The following is a 6,919-nucleotide window of genomic DNA, read 5'->3' as shown; positions in this document are numbered from 1 at the left end:
GAAACATAAACACAAATAATACTGATTGAATCTTTAGTACATTCCAGGCTGATGCATTTTATATGTATTGTTTCAATTATGATTATTCCCATTTAATAAACAAGGAAACTGAGTCAGAGTGATTAAGGAATTTTCCCAAAGTTACCCAGCTAGAAAGTGGCACAATCAGGGCTGGGCACAGCGGCTCATGCCTGTAATCCCTGCACTTTGGGAGGCCGAGGCGGGAGGATCACGAGGTCAAGAGATGGAGACCATCCTGGCCAACATGGTGAAATCCCGTCTCTACTAAAAATACAAAAATTAGCCGGGCATGGTGGCATGCGCCTGTAATCCCAGCTACTCAGGAGGCTGAGGCAGGAGAATCGCTTGAACCGGGGAGGCAGAGGTGGCAGTGAGCGGAGATTGTGCCACTGCACACCAGCCTGGAGACAGAGCAAGACTCTGTCTCAAAAAAAAAGAAAAAACAGAAAGTGGCAAAATCAGGATTTGTATTAGGATTGTATAAAGAAGTCATATATTAATAAAGAAATAAATTATGTGTAGACATACATTTAAACAATATATACATTTGTTTATACACATTTAAACACACACTTAAATATACTTTCCCAAAATTATTTTATGTCACAAAAAAACGGCCCATATAAAATAAAATTTAGAAAACAGACAAAGCCATGAGAAGGAGAAGTACGATAATCATGTGAGTTTAGTCTGTGATTGGTCAACAGATGTGAAAACAAGAAGGGAAAAGGGTCGTCCCTTTTTAATGCCATTTTGCCCAAGTAACCAACCATTGTTTTTATTTTCATAACCCTACATTATAAAAAGTAAGTAAACTCCATGAAAGCTATGATTTTTTCTGATCATATTTTAAGTTTCGAGCATAACTAGCATTTAAAATTTCTTGGTATTTATTCTCAAATGAGGTAATAAACATTTTAAAAGTATTTCCAAAATGGTAAAATACTACATTAAAGTTAGCTCTAAGCCTCCTTTCCTTACTTAGCAGTGAGGCCCGACGGATCACACAGGAGAATGGAATTCTATTCTATCCCTTCTCCTAGGAGCAGGCAATTTTCCTTTTCCGGCATCTGACATGCACAAGAGCACATGGAGCCCTCTCAATAAATATTCTGCCAAAGAATATTGAAAAATGGCTTATGCTGGAACATGACGCCCAATGGAAATACACTACCAATATATAATATGAGTTTTAAAAAGTGTCATTCTCTCAATCTGAAGGCCCTGTGGACCTACCAATTTTCTAGTAGTAGTAATGACTTATAGGAAGTCACTGCAATACACTTTATGCTCTTCTGCATCAGTCTTGGTCAGTTAGCACCTTGCACTCTCAGAGGTGTCCAAACTGGAATGCAAAGTCCTGGGGCATGTGCTAAGACTCTATCATAGGAATCCACGCTTCTATGGACTATAGAAGAAATTAAACTCTTATTTATTTTTTATCTCATGCTTTTAAATTTTGTTTTTGTAAATATATGATTTATAATAATAAATAATATATCTATGCAATGGTGCATTTTTTTTTTTCTTTTTTGGTAGAGATGGTGTCTCTCTATCTTGATCAGGTTGGTCTCAAACCGTTGGTCTTGAACTCCTGGCCTCAAGCAATCCTCCTGCCTTGGCCTTCCAAAGCGCTGGGATTACAGGTGTGAGCCACGATGCCTGGCCCAGTGGTGAATTTTTAATGTGTATGTGAATATATATATTGAGACTACATGCTCAAACATTTTACTGATAGCAATGTGTGATCTAAAAGTTTGAAGACCGAAGCTCTAAATAATTCTGCTAAGCTAAGTGTAATTCAACAAAAATATCTTGTGACCATAAAAATATGAAGAATGTTTTCCTATGGTTGGAGGTTGGGGATAAGGCTAGTCTTTTCTATTTTGCACAAAATAGTTCTATTAGCAAATAATGCACAATACTTCACTCTGCAATTAAATATAGCTACTTCTGTTGACTTTTTTTCCTTTTCAAAAAGGAGCACAGTGAAATACTATGAAAGTTTTTTTGTTTTCCCTCCAATTCCTTCTTGCTTCTGAAGTTCATGATTTGGAGGGAAGGGTTGTCAAATTACTCAAAACCTGTGCTGAGTATTAAAAGTCCTCGGTTCAAGTTCCTTCTTCATTGTCATTCTGTGCAATATGGAGCAGGCTATATAACTTGTCCCTGACTCATTTCTCCTATGGGTAAACTAGAGATAATGATACTTAGCACTGACCTCAGAGCAGTGTAGTGTGGATAAAGAACATTTCGTTCCTTGTGTCAACTAAATGAAACTGCCATTAATATAACTTTTTTTTTTTTTTTTTTTTTTTGAGACGGAGTCTCACCCTGTCCCCCAGGCAGGAGTGCAATGATGTGGTCTCGACTCACTGCAACCTCCACCTCCTGGGTTCTAGTGATTCTCCTGCCTCAGCCTCCCGTGTAGCTGGGATTACAGGTGCTCACCACCACGTTCGGCTAATTTTTGTATTTTTAGTAGAGACGGGGGTTTCACCGTGTTGGTCAGGCTGGTCTCGAACTCCTGACCTCAGGTCATCCGCCCACCTCCACCTCCCAAAGTGCTGGGATTACAGGCGTGAGCCACCGCGCCCGCCCCTAATATAAACTTTGATATTATCTGTTTAAAATGCTGTGATTGGCTGGGCGCCGTGGCTCATGCCTGTAATCTCAACACTTTGGGAGGCCGAGGCAGATGGATCACCTGAGGTCAGGAGTTCGAGACCAGCCTGACTAACATGGTGAAACCCCGTCTCTACAAAAATACAGAAATTAGCCGGGCATGATGGCAGGTGCCTGTAGTCCCAGCTTACTCGGGAGGCAGAGGCGGGAGAATCTCTTGAACCCGGGAGGTGGAGGTTGCAGTGAGGTGAGATCACGCACGCCATTGCACTCCAGCCTGGGCTACAGGGTGAGACTCCATCTCAAAAATAAAAAATAAATAAATAAATAAAATGCTGTGATTTTTATATACTTTTCCTTTTAAAAATGATTTTTCTCAAAAAATAAACATCACATTTCTAAATACCACTTTGTTTTCTGAACTTTTTAAACTTTTCTGATTTTGTTTCTCTTTCTCCCTCTTACACAGGAGTGTTCACACGCACACATACACTCTTTTAACAACTTTATGGATGCAAAAGAAAAACCTTTAGACAGCATCAAGGAAATAAAAGGGGAATTGAAGTAAGTTCCCTTAGTCAGGTTTTCTTTAAGTTTTAAAGCTACATACCTAGGCCATAAAATCGTAGTGTTTATGTAATCTACAAAATGTTTGTATTTAAGAATAATTCACCGACTCTTAAAACGGAAGGAACCCTAAGAAAACATCTAGGCCTAAGATAATGCCTGACACACAGTAGATGCTGAATAAACATTTAATTGAGGGAATCTGGAAAAGTGTCTTATTTTAATCTTAAATATCAAAACCAAGTCTGAGCATTGGAGAGGTTAAGTAACTTGCTCAAGATTGCTCAGCTGGTTAAAGAGTTTAATCTACAATTTATTCCTTCTAATTTCCAGCTTTGACTTCTTTCCACCAACCTGTTGACTTATTTATATTGAAGTGTCTAATATAATCTGCCGAAGTTGCATCGTTGAAAAACAATCAGAAAGACCTGTCCTGAGGTTCATCATCTCCAAAGTCATGCAACATATGATGTTCACATGAGATGTGAAATATGTAAAGAATCATATATTTTTATATATAATATGCAAAATGTAATCTTGTATATATTGAATCAAAGGTCTGTTTTGAAGGCTAAGGGTCAATAGCCAATCTTCCATGACTTATTTTACCTAATAGCACAGTTTGCATGTCCACACAGGTGATGGCAGTCCACTGACCAGTTAAAAGTTGTTCGGCTATTTCAGCAAAATGTTTATCTTTGTTTGTATGTTGTTATATTGATTTTTTTGAATCTACCTACGAATGAGGCATTAACAACCTCAATGCATCAGAGTCCTGATAAACTTATCTTGCACTATTTTGGCCTATGTGATAGCTAACCCATTGACAAAAGAAATCCAAGGTGATAAAAGCCTTTCTTGGCCACTTGTTAGCCGGGTCAGGCTGTAAAATCGTAACACAATGCAGGCCTCTTCCATGGGGCACCAAAAGGCAGCGATGAAAAACCCCCTCACTTCCATATCCAGTGGAGTTGTAGTTTATTACCATAACCCTCCCAAGTCAAAAGGACACCAGTTTCAAGCCTTACAACTTGGTGCAGACAGGGGTTTTCCCCTTTACCCCACTCTGCTGGGCCTCTCTACCTGTCCTCTCCTACTGTCTACAGGTCCCGAACATTAGAAAATAGAAAATGTGATGATCTTTGTGTGTCTCTGTAAAATGTGTGTATGTGTGCGTGTGTTTGGGTGTAACAGGCCTCTTGTTTGGCTGCGCGGCCTGTCCGTCACGGCGCGGACCAATGGCAGGCTGCCTTATATAAAATGAGTGTTTTCAGTCTCTCCGGGTTGCATGTACTGTATGTGGAGCAGTGTACAGTGAAGCGGAGGCAGAGCGGCTCCGCGAGCTCCTCTCCACTTTCCCATAGAGAAACCCTGACTGGCCGCTGAGGGCTAGCTACACACACGCCCTCACGCCCGGCGAGCCCGCGAGGTAGGCGCCCCCCATCCCCAGCCCTCCCCGGGCGCACTCCCCTCACTTTCTGTTTTCCTACTCACTTGCGAGCTGCCGGGCTGCAGCCCCAAGGACTCCGCGGCAGGAGCAGCAGCGGCGGCGGCGGCAGCCGGTAGGGTGGACTTGAGGAAGACGGAGGGAACCCCGCGCGTCCGGAGCCTCCGCCAGCCGGCCCGCTCCCTGGGCACTTTCCCCCTCCGCCAAAACTTTGGGTCGGGAAAGGTCGGGGGCGAGGGTCGCGGCGGCCGCGCCGGCTGGGGCCGGGGGGCGGGGGGCGCGGAGGCAGTGCCCTACGAGCGGGAGGCTGGGGGCCGGGCTGGGGAGTAGTAGGCCAGCCGGTGCCAGGCTGCGTTTGCAACCAGCACCTCTCGGCACACAGGCAGCGCCGCCCGAGAGGGGCACGGGCGCCGGGGCGCGGGCTGGAGCGGCCCCAGGAAAACAACAACAGCCCTCACGCCGGCGGGCGGCTCGTGGCCGCCCGGGGAGCCCCAAACTTCATCTCGGCGAAAGTACGTGGAGCCCTGCCTGGTCTCGGCTGCCGGGGAGGTGGGGCCTGGGGAGCAGGGGCAGTGGAGGAAGGTACGAGGAGCCAGCCTTCGGTGGATTTATTGAACGTTTCGTGTGCGTTGGTGACCGGGAACAGCAGCCCAGTTGCTCGTTCATCTGGAGAGTTGGGATTTGGGTGTTCCGGCCCCGCAGATCAGTGCTCTCTCACCCCCACCCCTACCCAAATGCGCGGCGAGTAGAGAAAGTGCTGTTTTAGTGCCAGAGTAGCCTGGAGGAAGAATAGGGGGAGAGGGGGAAGAGGGCGAGGGAGAAGGGGAGAGAGAAGAGGGAGGGAAGGGGGGGGAGAGAGGGAGACAGAGAGAGAGGGAGAGAGAGAGAACGGGAGGGAAGAGAGGAGGGGGAAGAGGAGGAGGGAGGCTGTGTCAGGATTTTGCTTGAATGTGGGATTATGTTGTGTCAATAAGTTTAAGGTGGAGAGAGCGAGGCTGAGGGTGGTGGTGGAGGGGAGGAGGAAGGCCTTGGCCGTTTAAAGTCTTATTTCTGAAGGTAAGTTACGGCTTTGCCTGGTCGCGATGACAGAAAACTTGCAGATCCTTTATCCGGGGATGGGGTCGATGCCTCTAGAAAGAGCTCCCCAGCCCTCTTAAGCCACACTCGTGTTACACTGTTATTTGCTGCGATCCGGGTCGCTAGTAAATTACAGAAATCAGACTCGAGGTTTCTTTTCCTCCTGCACCTCGTCTCGCTCACTCACCCTCAGAAATTTATTATCATATTTTATTTATTTTTTGGTATTGTATGAAACTTAACGTAACTGAGACCGAACCCGAGTCCTGTAATTTAGAAGGACCCTGAATCCCAGAATCTGGAACACGTTTATGTGTGAAATAGCCGCGATCATTTCTGCTAAATGAGGAAGGTAAAACGAAACGATGCAAAAAGCTAAGACACAACATGTACGACAGAGGTGGGGGGGAGAGGGAGAGACAGAGAGAGAAGCTATTTTTTGCTTTCCTTTCTGTAGGAAGGAAAATAAAGCGTGCATTCCCCTTCCTTCCCGGTGTGTAGGGTCTAGTCAATATTTTAACTGTCTGTGGACAAATTAGTCCAGGTGGATCTTGTTGAAAAGTTTCGCGAGGTGGGGTGGAGGTGGGGGGGGGGGGCGCGAAGGGGAAGGTGGGTGGAGGTTGTGGGGGATGGGGACGGAGCGAGCTCTGCCTCTGCTAATGGTCATTGGCCTGGGGCTTTGAAACCATTGCCTGTCCTGCTAATGACACGTCCAGTTCTCTTCTCCCGGCCGCGGACGCCGGGCTGCCGTTCCCGGGGTGGCTGACTGGGACTGGGGTACTTTCCCCGCGCGGGGAGGGGCGTTCTTTGCCATCTCCTGGGGTTGCCCACTCGCGGCGTGGGGGCCCCCACGCGGCCCCCCGCCCCTGCGCGCCGCCGCCACCTCTGCTTGCGCGACTTTTGTAGGCAGCCAGCGGCCGAGGGGCGCGGGGGGTCCCCGGCGCGGACGTCCCCGTGCGGCCACCCCGCGTCCGGCCCCACGCGCTCTGCGCCGCGCGGTCCAAGCCCGGAATGGCAGCGCCGGGCCGGGCGCCGGCGGTGTCTCCCTGGGGGGCAGCGGAGGCAGAGGCAGTGGCGGCGGGATCTTCGCCGGGGCCCGCGGGAGGAGGAGGAGGAGAGGGAGAAGGAGGAGGGGAAGAAGGAGGAAGAGGAGGAGAGGGAGGCGTTTTCTGCCCAGACCGC

At 47.4% G+C, this 6,919-nt stretch overlaps 1 protein-coding gene across 2 annotated transcripts in view; it reads left to right on the top strand.

Moving 5' to 3' along the window:
* Positions 1-4,528: 4,528 nt before the first annotated feature.
* BBX (BBX high mobility group box domain containing) overlaps positions 4,529-6,919 on the top strand; it is a 298,070-nt gene continuing 295,679 nt past the window's right edge. For both annotated transcript variants that reach the window (XM_032150240.2, XM_032150243.2), the window contains exon 1: positions 4,529-4,642. The gene's annotated coding sequence lies outside the window, so the exon portion shown is untranslated. The remainder of the gene's footprint in view (positions 4,643-6,919) is intronic.

Source organism: Hylobates moloch, unplaced genomic scaffold, assembly GCF_009828535.3.
Source record: "Hylobates moloch isolate HMO894 unplaced genomic scaffold, HMol_V3 SCAFFOLD_4, whole genome shotgun sequence".
Classification (NCBI taxonomy): domain Eukaryota; kingdom Metazoa; phylum Chordata; class Mammalia; order Primates; family Hylobatidae; genus Hylobates; species Hylobates moloch.
Note: the sequence above shows the minus strand (reverse complement) of the source record. Positions and strands in the feature narration are given on the sequence as shown.